The 16,404-nt window shown below is 41.8% G+C and overlaps 1 protein-coding gene across 1 annotated transcript in view; it reads right to left on the bottom strand.

Moving 5' to 3' along the window:
• LOC140733296 (SH3 domain-binding glutamic acid-rich-like protein 3) overlaps window positions 1–15,488 on the bottom strand; it is a 234,651-nt gene extending 219,163 nt beyond the window's left edge. The window contains exon 1 of the mRNA XM_073056436.1: window positions 15,485–15,488. The gene's annotated coding sequence lies outside the window, so the exon portion shown is untranslated. The remainder of the gene's footprint in view (window positions 1–15,484) is intronic.
• Between the last annotated feature and the right edge of the window lie 916 nt (window positions 15,489–16,404).

The raw sequence follows: 16,404 nt of genomic DNA, 5'->3' as shown, positions 1-16,404 counted from the left end.
GGTCTGACAGGTGATTTTGTGGATGCAGGAAAGAAACGTGGATGGTAGTTTGCCTCCCAGGTGCCAGGGTCCGGGATGTCTCTGATCGCGTCCAAGATATCCTGCGGTGGGAGGGAGAACAACCAGAGATCATGGTACATATTGGTACCAATGACATAGGTAGGAAAAGGGAAGAGGTCCTGAAAGAAGACTACAGGGATTTAGGAAGGAAGTTGAAAAGCAGGACCTCAAAGGTAGTAATCTCGGGATTACGGCCCGTGCCACGCGACAGTGAGAATAGGAATAGAATGAGGTGGAGGTCCCAGGGTTCAGGTGTTTTAAAAGGAATAGGATGGGAGGTAGAAAAGGGGGGGGGGGAGTGGCATTGCTGCTCAGGGATAGTATCACGGATATAGAAAGGAAGGATGCTGCAGAAGGAGTGTCCACGGAGTCAGTCTGGGTGGAAATCAGAAATAGGAAGGGATCAATCACTGTGCTGGGAGTAATCTATAGGCCCCCAAATAGCCCTCGTGACACCGAGGAGCAGATAAGCAGGCAGATTTTAGAATGGTGCAGGAAATACAGGGTAGTAGTTATGGGTGATTTCAACTTCCCTCATATTGACTGGCACCTCCTGAGTGCAAGGGGGATAGATGGGGCTGAATTTGTCAGGTGTGTTCAAGAAGGATTCCTGACACAGTATGTGGACCGGCCGACGAGAGGAGAGGCTATACTGGATCTAGTTCTGGGTAATGAACCTGGTCAGGTGACAGACCTCTTGGTGGGGGACCATTTTGGTGAGAGCGACCACAACTCCCTTAGCTTCAGCATAGCTATGGAAAGGGATAAAATCAGACAAAATGGTAAAGTGCTTAACTGGGGAAGGGCTAACTTTGAAGGGATGAGGCAGGAACTAGCGAGAGTAAATTGGAAACAAGTGTTCAAAGGGGAAAGCACAGAAGTAATGTGGGAGAAGTTTAGGGACCACTTGAGCTGGGTTCAGGATAGGTTTGTCCCACTGAGGCAAGGAAAAAATGGTAGGAAAAGGGAACTGTGGCTGATGAAACATGCGAGGCAACTCGTCAAGAGGAAAAAGGAAGCATATGTTATATATAAGATGCAGGAAGCAGGAGGGGCTCATGAGAAATATAGGGTAGCCAGGAAGGAGCTAAAGAAAGGACTTAGGAAAGCTCAAAGGGGGCATGAGAAGGCCTTGGCTTGTAGGATTAAGGAGAACCCCAAGGCGTTCTATGCGTATGTGAAGAATAGGAGGATGACGAGAACGAAGATGGGACCGCTAAAGGATAAAGAGGGCAACATGTGCCTGGAAGCAAAGGAGGTTGGGGAGGTTCTAAATGAATACTTTATTTCAGTATTCACGAGTGAAAAGAATCTTGATCAGGATGAAGTCAAAGTAAAGCAGGCCTGTGTGCTGGACAATGTAGAGGTTAGGAAAGAAGAAGTGCTGGATCTTCTTAAAAACATTAAGATAGATAAATCCCCAGGGCCGGATATGATACACACCAGGTTTTTGTGGGAATTGAGAGAAAAGATTGCAGGAGCATTAGCTATGATCTTTGAATCCTCTTCGGCTGTGGGGAAATGCCGGAGGACTGGAGAATGGAAAGTGTAGTTCCCTTGTTTATAAAAGGTAATAGGGAGAAACCTGGGAACTATAGACCGGTGAGTCTTACGTCGGTGATCTGCAAACTACTGGAAAGGATTCTTAAGGATAGGATCTACGAGCATTTGGAGAAGTACAGTCTACCCATGGATAGTCAACATGGCTTTGTGAAGGGAAGATCGTGCCTCACGAGCCTGATTGAGTTTTTTGAAGAGGTAACAAAAGAAATTGATGAGGGTAGGGCAGTGGTTGTGGTCTACATGGACTTTAGCAAAGCATTTGACAAGGTCCCTCATGAGAGACTCTTCCAGAAAGTCATGACGCATGGGATAAGTGGAACCTTGGCTGTTTGCATAAAAAATTGGCTAAAAGGAAGAAAGCAGTGGGTAGTTGTGGAAGGAAAATATTCTGCCTGGAGGTCGGTGATTAGTGAAGTGCCGCAGGGATCTGTCCTGGGACCGCTGCTATTTGTGATTTTCATAAATGACCTGGATGTAGAGGTGGAAGGATGGGTGAGTAAGTTTGTGGATGACACGAAGATTGGAGGAGTTGTGGATGGAGCTATAGGTGGTCGAAGGATACAAGAGGATATAGACAGGCTGCAGAGTTGGGCAGAAAAATGGCAGATGGAGTTCAATCCGGACAAGTGTGAGGTGATGCATTTTGGAAGGACAAACCAGAAGACTGAGTACAGGATTAATGGTCAGCTACTTAAGAGTGTGGATGAACAAAGGGACTTTGGGGTTCAAATCCATACATCCCTCAAGGTCGCTGTGCAGGTTGAAAGGGTAGTTAAGAAGGCCTATGGGATGCTAGGTTTCATTAACAGGGGGATTGAGTTCAAGAGTAGAGAGGTCACGTAGCAACTCTACAAATCTCTGGTAAGACCGCACTTAGAGTATTGTGTTCAATTCTGGTCACCTCATTATAGGAAGGATGTGAAAGCTATGGACAGGGTGCAGAGGAGATTTACCAGGATGTTTCCTGGTTTGGAGAACAAGTCATATGAAGCAAGGTTAGCAGAGCTGGGACTTTTCTCTTTGGAGCGTAGAAGAATGAGAGGAGACTTGATAGAGGTCTACAAGATTATGAGAGGCATAGATATGTTGGATAGTCAGTATCTGTTTCCCAGGGCACCAATAGCAAACACCAGAGGGCATATGTACAAAATTAAGGGAGGGAAGTTTAGGGGAGACATCAGGGGTAAGTTTTTTACACAGAGGGTTGTGAGTGCCTGGAATGACTTGCCAGGGATGGTGGTAGAGGCTAAAACATTAGGGGTATTTAAGAGCCTCTTGGACAGACACATGGATGAAAGAAAAATGGAGGATTATGGGGTAGTGTGGGTTTAGTACTTTTTAATATGGGTCGGCACAACATGGAGGGCTGAAGGGCCTGTACTGTGCTGTAGTGTTCTATGGTTCTATGGTTCTATTTGGCCTAGCGCATATTGTTTTCTTTCCTCTTTAACACTGTTGGCATTAAAGTCTGTGAACTATCGACCTGCTTCAGTGTCTTTCACTCTGCACTTGGGCCATGTCCGAAGATGGTAACAATAAAAGGGGAGGGACTTACAAATGAGCCCCGTGGACTACTTCCTGTCACAGAAGTAATACTTATTTCTTCAGCCATGGGGTGGTGAATCTGTGGAATTCATTGCTACATGCAGCTGTGGAGGCCAAGTCACCGGGTATATTTAAGATGGAGTTTGATAGGTCTTGATTAGTAAGGGCATTAAAGGGAATGAGATGAAAGGAATAATAAATCAGCTATGATGGAATGGTGGTGCAGACTTGATGGGCCAAATAGCCTAATTTTGCTCCTTTGTCTTATGGATATGTTTAATTTTTCATTTTGTTTTTGGTTTATTATTGTTACATACAGTGGACCAAGATACATTGAATGTATAAGAGCCACTGTAAAAGTCCAGTGATAGATGATAACATGCAACATCATAAAGAGGTGGAATGTGAGGCTAAGAGTCCATCATGTCATACAAGAGGTCCAATCAAGAGGCTGATAACAGTGGGATAGAAGCTGTCCTTGAGCCTGGTGATATGTGTTTTCAGGCTTTTGTATCTTCTGCCTGATGGGAGACAGGAGAAGAGAGAACGTCTGGGGTGTGTAAAGTCTTTGGTTTTGCTGGCTGCTTTACTGAGGCAGGAAGACTATTGAAATATGGCTGGTTCCTGTGATATGCTGAGCTGAGTTCACAACTCTCTGAAGTTGAACCAATTTCTTTGCAATTGAGCTGATTATGTATCCATTTTGCCTTAAGCTCATGTGCTTCTAGATTTTTTTTGACCAGTCTGCCTTGTCAGAAGCCTTGCTAAAATCCATGTGGATTACAACAAAGCCACTACCCTTATCAACCTTTCTTGTTATCTGCTTGAAGAGTTCATAGAACTTAGTCAAACATGACCTTCATTTGATACACATCAACTGCACTTCTCTAATCTGCGTTTTTCTAAAGGAAGGTCTTGTAGATGACAGTAATTGCTCAACACTAAAGATAAATCCACTGGCCTGTCATTTCTTAGTTTACCCTTTTGTCCATTTTCAAAATATGGTGCAACATAAGTAGTTCTCCAATTCTCAGACACCATTCCCGTGACCAGGAAGGATTGAAAAGTTGTAGTGATAACCTCTGTGATTTCCTTCCTTGCTTCTTTTCACAGCCTGGGATACCTATAATCTGGGATTGTACAGTATGTATCATCTTACAATACTAAAGCCCCTATTATTTATTCACTTGTAATGCATATTCCATCCAATAGTTTATACTTATCCTCATTAACTGGAGTTGACATCAAGAAATTCATAATAACTCTGACAAATTTAGAAATATCACTCCACAAAATTAACTCATCTACTTACGATATCTTCTTCGCACATAATTTCCTTTGGTACCTCGTGATTAAAGATGCCAGCTAAATGCTATGTCCAGATTACATATGTGGAGAAAATATAGTTTGATGCAAAGCTTCTGGCATTCACCAAACTATCCACATTACAAACTAGTAATGTATCTACGTGTCCTGTGAATTGAAGGACTCAATACTTACATATATATGTTTAATTGAACGCCAGTAGATTTTAACTTACCATGTGCACTAGTGTAGGGAGCAATAAACACAAGTGAAGGCAAAAGCAATATCTCTGCAGATTTTTTAACCTCATAATGTTTACCAAGCTGATAATCCTGGGTCAATTAATTTAATCCTTCTTAAATTTATAAATGTGAGTTTTTAATTGCTCTTTTACAAATCTTAATTGAGAAAAACAAGTTTTCCTCACCATTAACACCACATGAGGAAGCTCTGTGTGTTTAATGCCAAAGTAACTGAATCATAAATGTTTAACAAGCAGCTGCTGGAGGGAGAGTCTGGTATTATAAAACATGCAGGTGCACTGTGCCACATAATTCTTTTCATCTGATTTAAAGGGCAAACAAATAAAATAGAAGTAATACAAAGAACACTGGTTCTCAAAACGAAAATGTGAGTTATATTGTAATCAATACTGAACAAAAATTATTTATTTCAGAATAAAATTATTTGTAAAAATAACAATCAGAGCATTGTCTAATTGATTATACAACAGAAACTGAACTTGTGTGCTTTTCAACACCTCAGTGAGGTGGCACTTTGGTTGCATTGGGACACACCTCTGTGCCTACATTGATCAAAAATTCCAAAGGGAGCTCGTTAGCTCTAGCCTTGAACTTAACTCAACCTGAGTTTGCACAAGTACATGAATGAACAGATGCAAAGAAAGATTTACTTGCAGCAGCATCACAAGCTCATAGCATCATATAGCACCAATCACAAGAAAAAATATAAACATAAATTATTATAAGGAAGAACACAATTAGAACAGAAAGATGAAGTCCATTTTAGTGCAAAGTGGTCATGGTGTAGCTAAACTGTGGTTAGGGCTTTGGCTCAAGAACGGAATAGTTGAAGAGTAATAGCTGTGTTGAACCTGGTGTGGTGGGACTTTGAGTTTCTGTATTACAATGAAAATAGAATCTGTGTGTTTCTCATTATCTCTATAAAAAATTGAGACCTTGTGCTTTTCACAATAAAGTTAGGGGCAATATTTACAATAAAGAGAAAATAGTTTTTGGTTTTTCTTTTATTGAATAATTTCCTTTGATGTGTTTTATTTAAATTCCCATTCACACCAATTAATTAAACTTGAAGCTATATCTTCAGTTCCAGGTACAATCATATTCAACATCAGTCAAACCAGAGAGACAATCTGCTCCTTTTCTCTTTATTATACAGTGAGTATAAATGTTGTATAGCTCACTGTTCTTTTTATTGTAGTTTTTAAAGAGAGTATGTAGTAAGGCTCAGCAGTCACCTATTAAAGCTGCAAATTTTTCCATATATATTAAACTTGACAATTCTTACAAAAACACAGAAACATAGAAAACCTACAGCACAATACAGGCCCTTTGGCCTGCAAAGCTGTGCCGAACATATCCTTACCTTAGAACTGCCTAGGCTTACCCATAGCCCTCTATTTTTCTAAGCTCCATGTATCCAACCAGGAGTCTCTTAAAGACCCTATTGTTTCCGCCTCCAACACCACCACCGGCAGCCCATTCCACACATTCACCACTCTCTGCATAAAAACTTACCCCTGACATCTCCTCTGTACCCACTTCCAAGCACCTTAGAACTATGCCCTCTTGTGTTAGCCATTTCAGCCCTGGGGAAAAGCCTCTGACTATCCACATGATCAATGCCTCTCATTATCTTGTACACCTCTATCAGGTTACCTTTCATCCTCCGTCGCTCCAAGGAGAAAAGGTCAAGTTCACTCAACCTATTCTCATAAGGCATGCTCCCCAATCCAGGCAACATCCTTCTAAATCTCCTCTGCACCCTTTCTATGGTTTCCATGTCCTTCCTGTAGTGAGGCAACCAGAACTGAGCACAGTACTCCAAGCGGGGTCTGACTAGGGTCCTATATAGCTACAACATTACCTTTTGGCTCTTAAACTCAATCCCATGATTGATGAAGGCCAATGTGCAGTATGCTTTCTTAACCACAGAGTCAACCTGCACAGCAGCTTTGAGTGTCCTGTGGACTTGGACCCCAAGATCCCTCTGATCCTCCACACTGATAAGACTCTTGCCATTAATGCTACATACTGCCATCATATTTGACCTACCAAAATGAACCACCTCACACTTATCTGGATTGAACTCCATTTGCCACTTGTCAGCCCAGTTTTGCATCCTATTAACGTCCTCTGACAGCCCTCTACACTATCCACAACACCCCGAACCTTTGAGTCATCAGCAAATTTACTAACCCATCCCTCCGCTTCCTCATCCAGGTTATTTCTAAGGACCAGGTTCATTTCCCAATACCAGATCAAGTACAGTCTCTACTCTTGTAGGCTTATCTACATATTGTGTCAAGAAACCTTCTTGAACACACCTAACAAACTCCACCCCATCTAAACCCCTAATTCTAGGGACATACCAATCGATATTTGGGAAATTAAAATCTCCCACAATGACAACCCTGTTATTATTACACCTTTGCAGAATCTGTCTCCCTATCTACTCCTCGATATCCCAATTATTATTGGGTGGTTTATAAAAAAACACCCAGTAGAGTTATTGACACCTTCCTGTTTCTAACTTCCACCCACAGAGACTCCGTAGATAATCCCTCCATGACTTCCTCCTTTTCTGCAACCGTAACACTATCTCTGATCAATAGTGCCAAGCCCCCACCTCTTTTGCCTCCCTCCCTTTTCTTTCTGAAACATCTAAAGCCTGGCACTCGAAGTAACCATTCCTGCCCCTGAGCCATCCAAGTCTCTGTAATGGCCACAACATCATAGCTCCAAGTGCTGATCCATGCTCTAAGCTCATCCGCTTTGTTCATAATATTCCTTGCACTAAAATAGACACATCTCAAACCCTCAGTTTGAGCACATCCCTCCTCTATCACCTGCCTATCCTCCCTCTCACACTGTCTCCAAGCTTCCTCTATTTGTGAGCCAACCGCCTCTCCCTCTGCCTCTTCAGTTTGGTTCCCATCCCCCAGCAATCCTGGTTTAAACTCTCCCCAGTAGCCTTAACAGACCACCCCGCCAGGATATTGGTCCCCCTGGGATTCAAGTGCAACCCGTCCTTTTTGTACAGGTCACTCCTGCCCCAAAAGAGGTCCCAATGATCCAGAAATCTGAATCCCTGCCCCCTGCTCCAATTCCTCATCTACGCATTTATCCTCCACCTCATTCTATTCCTATACTCACTGTCACATGGCACAGGCAGTAACCTGAGATTACTACCTTTGCGGGCCTGCTTCTCAACTTCCTTCCTAACTCCCTGTAGTCTGTTTTCAGGACCTCCTCCCTTTTCCTGCCTATGTCATTGGTACCAATATGTACCATGACATCTGGCTGTTCTCCTTCCCACTTCGGGATATCATGGTCTTGATCAGAAACATCCCGGAGCCGGGCACTTGGGAGGCAAACTACCATCCGTGCTTCTTTCCTGCATACACAGCATCACCTGTCTGACCCCCTAACTAGAGAGTCCCCTATCACTGCTGCCATCCTCTTCCTTTCCCTACCCTTCTGAGCCAGTACTGCCAGGAACAGTGAGATCTGCACTAATTTTAATCCCCCTAATTAAATTGTGACCAATTGGAATTCAGAGGTAAAAAGTAAAGGTGGCTTCACCCAGGTTGAAGAGGGAGCTTTAAAAATCAGTGCTTCACAGCTGTTTTTTTTTATTTTGGAGCTTGAACAGCAACCAATCGGAGTTTCTGGATTCATTAGCAAGGTCAAATAAAAATAAGGCAGGAGCAAGTGGAGCGGGCATTGTTGGAGTGGGACAGTGTTAGAGTGGTGAGACTTTAGGCTTTGGCTCAACAGGCTTGTGCAATGACATGTGTGGGTGACGTAAGAATCTGGTAAGCTTTTTCGTGCTCGTTCTTTATCTGTTAATGGAGAGCTAGAACAGTAAGAATGCCTCCTGGGGCTGTGTTCTATGCTCTGTGTGAGATGTGGGAATTCTGAGAGGCCTCCAACCTCCCTGATGACCACATCTGCACCAGGTGCACCAAGCTGCAGCTCCTCAGAGAACATCTTAAAGAACTGGAGCTGCAACTGGATGACCTTGGGAATGTCAGGAGATAAATAGTGGCCCAAAGAATACGTACACAATGCTGGAAGAACTCAGCAGGTCAGGCAGCATTCGTGAGAAAAGAGTAGCCATTCCTGATGAAGGGTCTCGGCCTGAAACGTTGGCTACTCTTTTCTCACGGATGCTGCTTGACCTGCCGAGTTCTTCCAGCATTGTGTACGTATTCTTTGAGCCACAACATCTGCAAGTTTATTTTTGTGGATAAATAGTGGCTGCAGGGAGGAAGTAACCCTGAGGTTGCAGGAGGCAGATTAATGGGTGACTCTCAGGAGAAGAAAGGTAAGTAGGTAGGCAGTACAGAGTATTCCCGTGGCCATTCCCTTCATAACAAGTATGTCATTTTGGATACTGTTGGGGGGTGGGGGAAGGATGACCTAATGAGGGAAGCCACATTGACTGGGTCTCTGGCACTGTGGCTCAGAAGGGAAGGGCCCAGAGGAGAAATGAAGTGGTGATAGGAGATTGCATAGTTAGAGGAGGAGACAGGAGAGTCTGAGGACGTGATAGAGAGACCCATTTGGTATGTTGCCTCACACGTGCCAGACTCAGGGGTGTCTGGGTTCATCTCCATGACGTTCTAAAAAGGAAGGGTGAGCAGCCAGTCATCTTGGTCCATATTGGCACCAATCACATAGGAAAGAAAGGAGAGGAGGTCCTAAAGAGAGAATTTAGAGAGCTAGGTAGAAAGCTGATAAGCAGGATCTCCAGGGTAGCAATCTCTGGATTGCTGTCTGTGCAATGCACCAGTGAGAGTAGGGATAGGAAGATCTGGCAGGTGAAAGCGTGGCTGAGGAACTGGTACAGGGGCAGTGTTTTAGATTTATGAATCATTGGGATCTGTTCTGGGGTGGGAATGACTTGTACAAAAGGGATGGGATGCATCTGAACCTGAGGGGGACCAATACCCTTGTGGGCAAGTTTACTAGAGCTGTTAGAGAGGATTTAAACAAAATTGGCAGGGGGTTCGAAACCAGAGTGATAGGGTTTATGATCGGGATGTCAGTTTACAAGCAGAGGTAGTGTATAGTGAGATTGTCAGGAAGGATAGGTAGATGATCGGGCAAACTTGCAGTTAGTGGGATGGGTTACAGTGTAAAAGAGTGACAAAATTAAGAAGGGTGACAAATACAGGACTGACCGTGTTATATTTTAATGTACATGGTATATGGAATAAGGTAAACAATCTTGTAGCGCAGTTAGAGATTGGCAGGTATGATATTTTAAGTATCATAGAGTAATAGTTGTAAGATGGTTGTAGTTGGGAGCTTAATATTCAAGAATACATAGTCTATTGAAAAGACACACAGCTAGGCAGAGGAGGAGGAGGATTAGTTCTGTTGGTAATCTTTAGAAAGAGGTGACATAGATCAGAAAATACAGAATCCTTGTGGGTAGATTTAAGAGACTGCAAGGGTAAGAAGACCCTGATGGGAGTTATTTACAGGCCTCTGAACAGTAGGCAAGATGTGGTCTACGTATTACAGTGGGAGATAGAAAAAAGCAGGTCAAAAAGACATTATTATGTTAATCATGGGAGATTTCAATTTGCTGATAGATTGGGAAAATCAAGTTGATGCTGGATCCCAAAAGAGAGAATTTGTGGAATGCCTCTGAGATAGCAGCCTGTGGTTGAGCCCACTATGGGATCAGCAATTTTAGATTGAATGTAATGTAATGAACCGGATATGATTAGTGAGCTTAAAGCAAAGTTACTCTTATGAAACAGTGATCATCATATGAAATAATTTGCCCTGCAATTTAAGGGGGAGAAGCTAAAGTCAGATGGTGTAAAGGGGATTAAAGAGGCATGGGAGAGGGCCTGGCCAAAGCTGATTGTAAGGGGACAGTAGCAGGGATGATGACAGATCAACAATGGTAGGAGTTTCTGGGAAGAATTTGGAAGGCGCAGGATAGATACATCCCAAGGAAGAAGGAGTATTCTAAAAGCAGGATGATTCAACTGTGGCTGACAAGGGAGGTCAAAGCCAACAAAAATGCAAAAAGAGGGCATATAATAAAACAAAAACAGTGGGAAGTTAGATGATTGGGAAATGTTTAAAAATGACAGAAGGCTGCTACAAAACTGTGAAGAGGGGAAAGATGAAACATGAATATCAAAAGTAATAACACGTTTTTTAGATATATAAAAAGTAAAATAGAGGTGAAAGTAGATATCAGACCATTGGAAAATGATGCTGGAGAGGTAGTAAAGGGGACAAGGAAATGGAAGACAAACTGAATAAGTATTTTGCATCAATTTTCACTGTATGCTGGTATTTCAGAAATGTTAGATGGCATAAGTGAGTGTAGTTGCTATTACTAGGGAAAAGGTGCCTGGGAAACAGGTCTGAAGGTAGGTAAGTCACCTGGACCTGTTGGACTACACACCATGGTTCTAAAAGAAGTAGCTGAAGAGATTAGGGAAGCATTAATAATGATCTTTCAAGAATCAGTAGATTCTGACATGGTTCCAGAGAACAGGAAAATTGCAAATGTCACTCCACTCTTTAAGGAGCGAGGGAGGCAGAAGAAAGGAAATTATAAGCCAGATAACCTGACCTCAGTGGTTGGAAAGATGTTGGAGTCCATTGTTAAGTATGTGGTTTCAGGGTACTTAGAGGCACTTGACTAAGTGGGCTGTAGTCAGCAGGGTTTCCGAAAGGGAAAATCTTGGCTGACAAATATGTTGGAATTCTTTGAAGAAATAACAGGTAGGATAGCGCAAAGATCAATCGGTGATGTTGTGTACCTGTATTTTTAGAAGACCTTTGACCAGGTACTGCACATGATGCTGCTAAAGAAGATAGGAGCACAGGATATTACAGGAAAGATACTAGCATAGATAGAACATTGACTGATTGACAGGAGACAAATAGTGGGAATAAGGGATCCTTTTGGGATTGGCTCCCAGTGACTAGTGGTATTCCACAATAGTCTGGGTTGGGACCGTTTCTTTTTATGTTGTTTGCCAATGATTATGGTAATGAAATTGATGGCTTTGTGGTCAGGCTTGTGGACAATACAAAGATAGGTGGAGGGGCAGTTAGTGTTGAGGAAACAGAGAGTCTGCAGAAAAACTTAGACAGATCGGAGAATAGATAAGGAGGTGGCAGATGGAATCCAGTGACGGAAAGTGTATGCTCCTACACTTTGGTAGAAGGAATAAAAGCATAGATTATTTTCTAAATGGGGAGAAAATTCAAGAAGTCTGAGGTGCAAAGGGATTTGGGAGTCCTCGTGCAGGATTCCCTAAAGGTTGATTTGCAGGTTGAATCGATGGTGAGGAAGTTGAAAGCAATGTTAGCATTCACTTCAAGAGGACTAGAATATAAATGAAAGGATCTAATGCTGAGATTGTATAAGACACTGGTGAGGCCTCATTTGGAGTATCGTGAGCAGTTTTCGGAACCTTATTTAACATTGGAGAGGGATCAGAGGAGGTTCACGAGAATGATTCTGGGAATGAAAGGGTTTTCATATGAGCAGTAATTGATGGCTCTGGGCCTGTACTTGCTGGAATTTAGAAGAATGATGGGGGATCTCATTAAAACCTATTGAATATTGAAAGGCCTAGATAGAGTGGATGTGAAAAGGATGTTTCCTTTGGTGGGGAAGTCTAGAACCCTAGGGCACAGATGGATGTCCATTTAGAACAGAGAAGAGGAGAAATTTCTTTAGCCAGAGGATGGTGAGTTTGTGGAATTCATTGCCATTGGCAACTGTGGAGGTTATGTCACTGTGGTGAACTACATATACCTGTCTGGACCCCCCCCCCCCCCCGCTGACTGCTCCTGTGGCTCCTCCCACAGACCCCGGTATAAAGGCGTTTGGAGCCTGAGCCCTGCCCTCAGTCTCCAGGATGTAGTATGGTGGTCAATTGCTGCTTGTTCTTTCTTCCAGCCAATAAAAGCCTATATCTTGCCTCACGTCTCGGAGAGTCATTGATGGTGCATCAGTCACTATGTGCATTTATGGAGGAGGTTGATAGGTTCTTGATTAGTCAGGGCATGAAAGGCTATAGGGAGCACGCAGGAAAATGGGGTTGAGAGGGAAATGAATCAGCCATGATGAAATGGTGGAGCCAACTCAATGGGCTGAATGGGCTAATTCTGCTCCTATGTTATGGTGTTAGGTCTAAATTGCGAATTACAGGCACATAATTAAAAAGGCTCCACAACTGGCGTCTTTTGAGGCTGTGACCAACTCCAAGCCCTTTTGCAGCCTATAACAAGACAGATTAGTCTACCTTCTTGCAATGCCTCTCCTCCATTATCGAGTTCAAAGGAACTGCTTTCATCATCTTCCATTCTTACCTGTCTCTTTAATAACAAAAGCAATTCTATCAGTGTCTTCTTGTACTGTTCCCATAATTAAGACTCCCTGAATATCTTCCATTGTTGCCCCCAAACCCTCTAATTGTCTTTTGAAAATTTGTTCCAATTTTATATTGATCAGTATGCTATCCGAATCAAGATTCTTGGTGTCTGAGTCAATGAGAAAAGAACAATGCATGAAAGTAGGACACATGTCTACAAACAATTTTAGAAAAACCTCCTAAATGAGAAATGGAAATAACAATTAATTTCCATTAACCAGAAGGGTAACAAAAACATTGTTATTACTGCAACTGTCTCCACAGAGTCATTATGATACTCATTATTCTACTGTATGTGTTATCAACTAATTAAAAATTAATTTTAAAAGATCAAAATGACTAAAATTACCTCAGGAACTTGGGAGCACAGCAAACAGTGTATACTGATAGAGTTTAAGATGGTGATTGGATTATCCATCAAGATGACTCCTTTGAAACATTCACTGACACATCTACACGTTTCCAGCTGTGCAGAACAAGCCATTAGATTCCTGTCTAGGCCCTTGTGGATGTAAAGTATACTCAGGAACTCAGGATTTGGATTACTCAGCCTTTCACATTTGCTCAACTCAATGTAAGTGGCTGTCCAGTTGTGTTTCCTGCCAGCAATAACTCCACAATGCTCATGATGGGGAATCTGACCATTTAATGCCATGGGACACTTAGCAGAGATAATTATTTCCTGTCTCTTTTGATATGTTAGTTGCTGCTTCATAGCCAACATTTCTAATAAGGTTTAAGCAATTTTCAATGAAGTAAATAAGCTGTTTCTTTAGTTATAGGCAACTTGTATTTCATAGAAGAACGTTACGTTAATTTAAGAATAATCTAATATTTTGGTTCCCTTAACCCAAAGGGATGTATTACTAAATAATGTGCAGGACCTCTAGATCTTAAAGTACTTTGTCAGGGGAAAGTAAGTAAAGCATTAAACCATAAGTTGTTTAGAGAAAGTTGTAATAAACAAGCTGGTAGCATGGGATGAAAAAACATAAGAACAAAATTTCATCTCTTACGTCAATTACAGTTGAGAAACCACTTTCCCCTTACTGATATGAAATCAAATACTAGAGAAGTTCTTTAGCTAGATACAGCAGATTTTATTTAAACTGGAATAATATCCATTAATAGGATGTTAATTTGCATGAGTTATTAAGTACCTTGCTTGATTTATTTTTCCATGGAATTAGAAGGAATTTTAGGAGCAAATTGTTCCATGCCAGTGTGAGTTGTGAGTCCACTTCAAACAAAGCTCAATTTCTCTTAATTCTCATGCACTTGCTGGAGATGTAACACCTTTCCTTTTACCACTTTCCTCCCCCTTCCACCTCCAGGGACCTAAATGATACTTCTTATTTATTTTTCTAATTAACATCCTGCATAATTTGTTCATAATTATGTTCATAATTCAGTTTGCTCTACCTTTGAGAAGCAGTGCAGATTTTCCCTTCCATTCCCACTCTGACTTTTCCATCTGTAGCCTCCTATACTTTTACAAGGGTGTGCAATAATAAGCTTCGTAGACAACACTTAGCTTCTGGCCTCAATATTGAATTCTCCAACTTCAGGTGACTGATTCTTTCTGTTTTTCTGTAACAGAACTGAGATTTTCTGCCAGATATCCAGCTGTGATTTTGGCTCAGTGTTCTGTCTGTTGGTATATACCAGTCTGCAGAGTATGTCATACAGTAAGACCATAACACAGTAAAGCTATAAGACATGGAAGGAGAATTAGGCCAGTTAACCCATTGAGTCTGCTCCCCCATTCAATCAAGGCCGATATATTTTCCCTCTCAACCCCATTTTCTTGCCTTTTCCCTGAATCTTTGACGCCCTTACTAATGAAGAACCTATCAAACTCCACTTTAAATACACCCAGTGACTTGGCCTTCACACCCATCTCCTGATGAATTCCACAGATTCACCAACAGCTGACCAAAGAAATTCCTTCACACCTATCTTCTAAAGGGACATACATATATATGTCTTCTGTCCTAAGTTCTCCTACTATTGGAAACATCCTCTCCACATCCACATTTCAATATCTGGTAGATTTCAATGAGATCCTCGCTCATTCTTCAAAACTGCACACAGGTCCATAACCAAAATACACTTCTTTTATGTTAAGCATTTCATTCCTGGAAACATTCTTGTTAATCTCCTCTGGATCCTCTCCAATGCCAGTATGTACTTCCTCAAATATGAAGCCCAAAACTGCTCACAATACTTCAAATGTGGTCTGACTAATACCTTATAAAGACATGCTCATACAGAACATAACATAGAGAAAGAAACATAATGTGTTTCTGTCACGTCACCCTACCAGAGAATTTCCCTTTGTTCTACCCAATACCCACTACTTTCTCTGCTGCTGAGGATTGTCTTGTTTTTTTACCTCTGTCCCAGTTCTGATTGAGGGTCTTAGACCTGAAGCAGAGATGATACCTGAGCAGCTAATAATTGCTATCTGATTTTGATTTTTAACGTTGTTTTCATTTGCAAAAGCTCTACAGGACTGCTGGGCAATTGATGGGTTGCCAGAGTCCTTCAAGGCCAAGGGCATTCTTGCTGTACAAAGTCATTCAAAAATTATTATGGACTTTCACAGTGGACTCCATCCAAACCACATAGCCTGCGTTTTACTCAGGTTGCAATGTTTGTTCAGCACGCACATTTTTTCTTTTACAAATATTGCACTGATAGGTCGCTTAACTTGGTTTTCAGACATTTTAGTCCAGAGCAGAGGCTACCTATTTGCTGGTGCACACCACAATGTGGTTGGACCAGACATTGGTCAAGTGAGCAATGAAGCCTTCCAGCATTCCAACTGAGCAACAAACACTTGCTGGGATCAAAACTGACCCCTTTGTATCCTCAGGAAGGAAAGATTGATTCAAGTGAGTCAGGACTTGTTTAATTTGGCATGCTGAAATTTGACCTTGGTGATTCTATTTATAGGTTATCTGTATTTTCCAAAGCAAAACTACAGTAAAACATCCTAATGTCTAGGTGATTCCTTAACAGCTATAGGTGACAGGTAATCAGTAAATGGAATCCCAGCAGAGCAAAGTAAATTTAACTTTTTCTTTGAGTAACTTTTATGGGGAAGATAAAACAGGTGAACACAAGGAAGAAAGCATTCTAATTTCCTCTGAAACAACATTGTTGCTTATGAATTTAAAATATGAAGTCCCAGGCATTGAATCAGTGTGATTTTTAAATGACAAGCAGCGTTTGCTCACATC

This window comes from Hemitrygon akajei, chromosome 9, assembly GCF_048418815.1.
Source record: "Hemitrygon akajei chromosome 9, sHemAka1.3, whole genome shotgun sequence".
Classification (NCBI taxonomy): domain Eukaryota; kingdom Metazoa; phylum Chordata; class Chondrichthyes; order Myliobatiformes; family Dasyatidae; genus Hemitrygon; species Hemitrygon akajei.
This window is presented reverse-complemented; position numbering and strand designations above follow the sequence as displayed.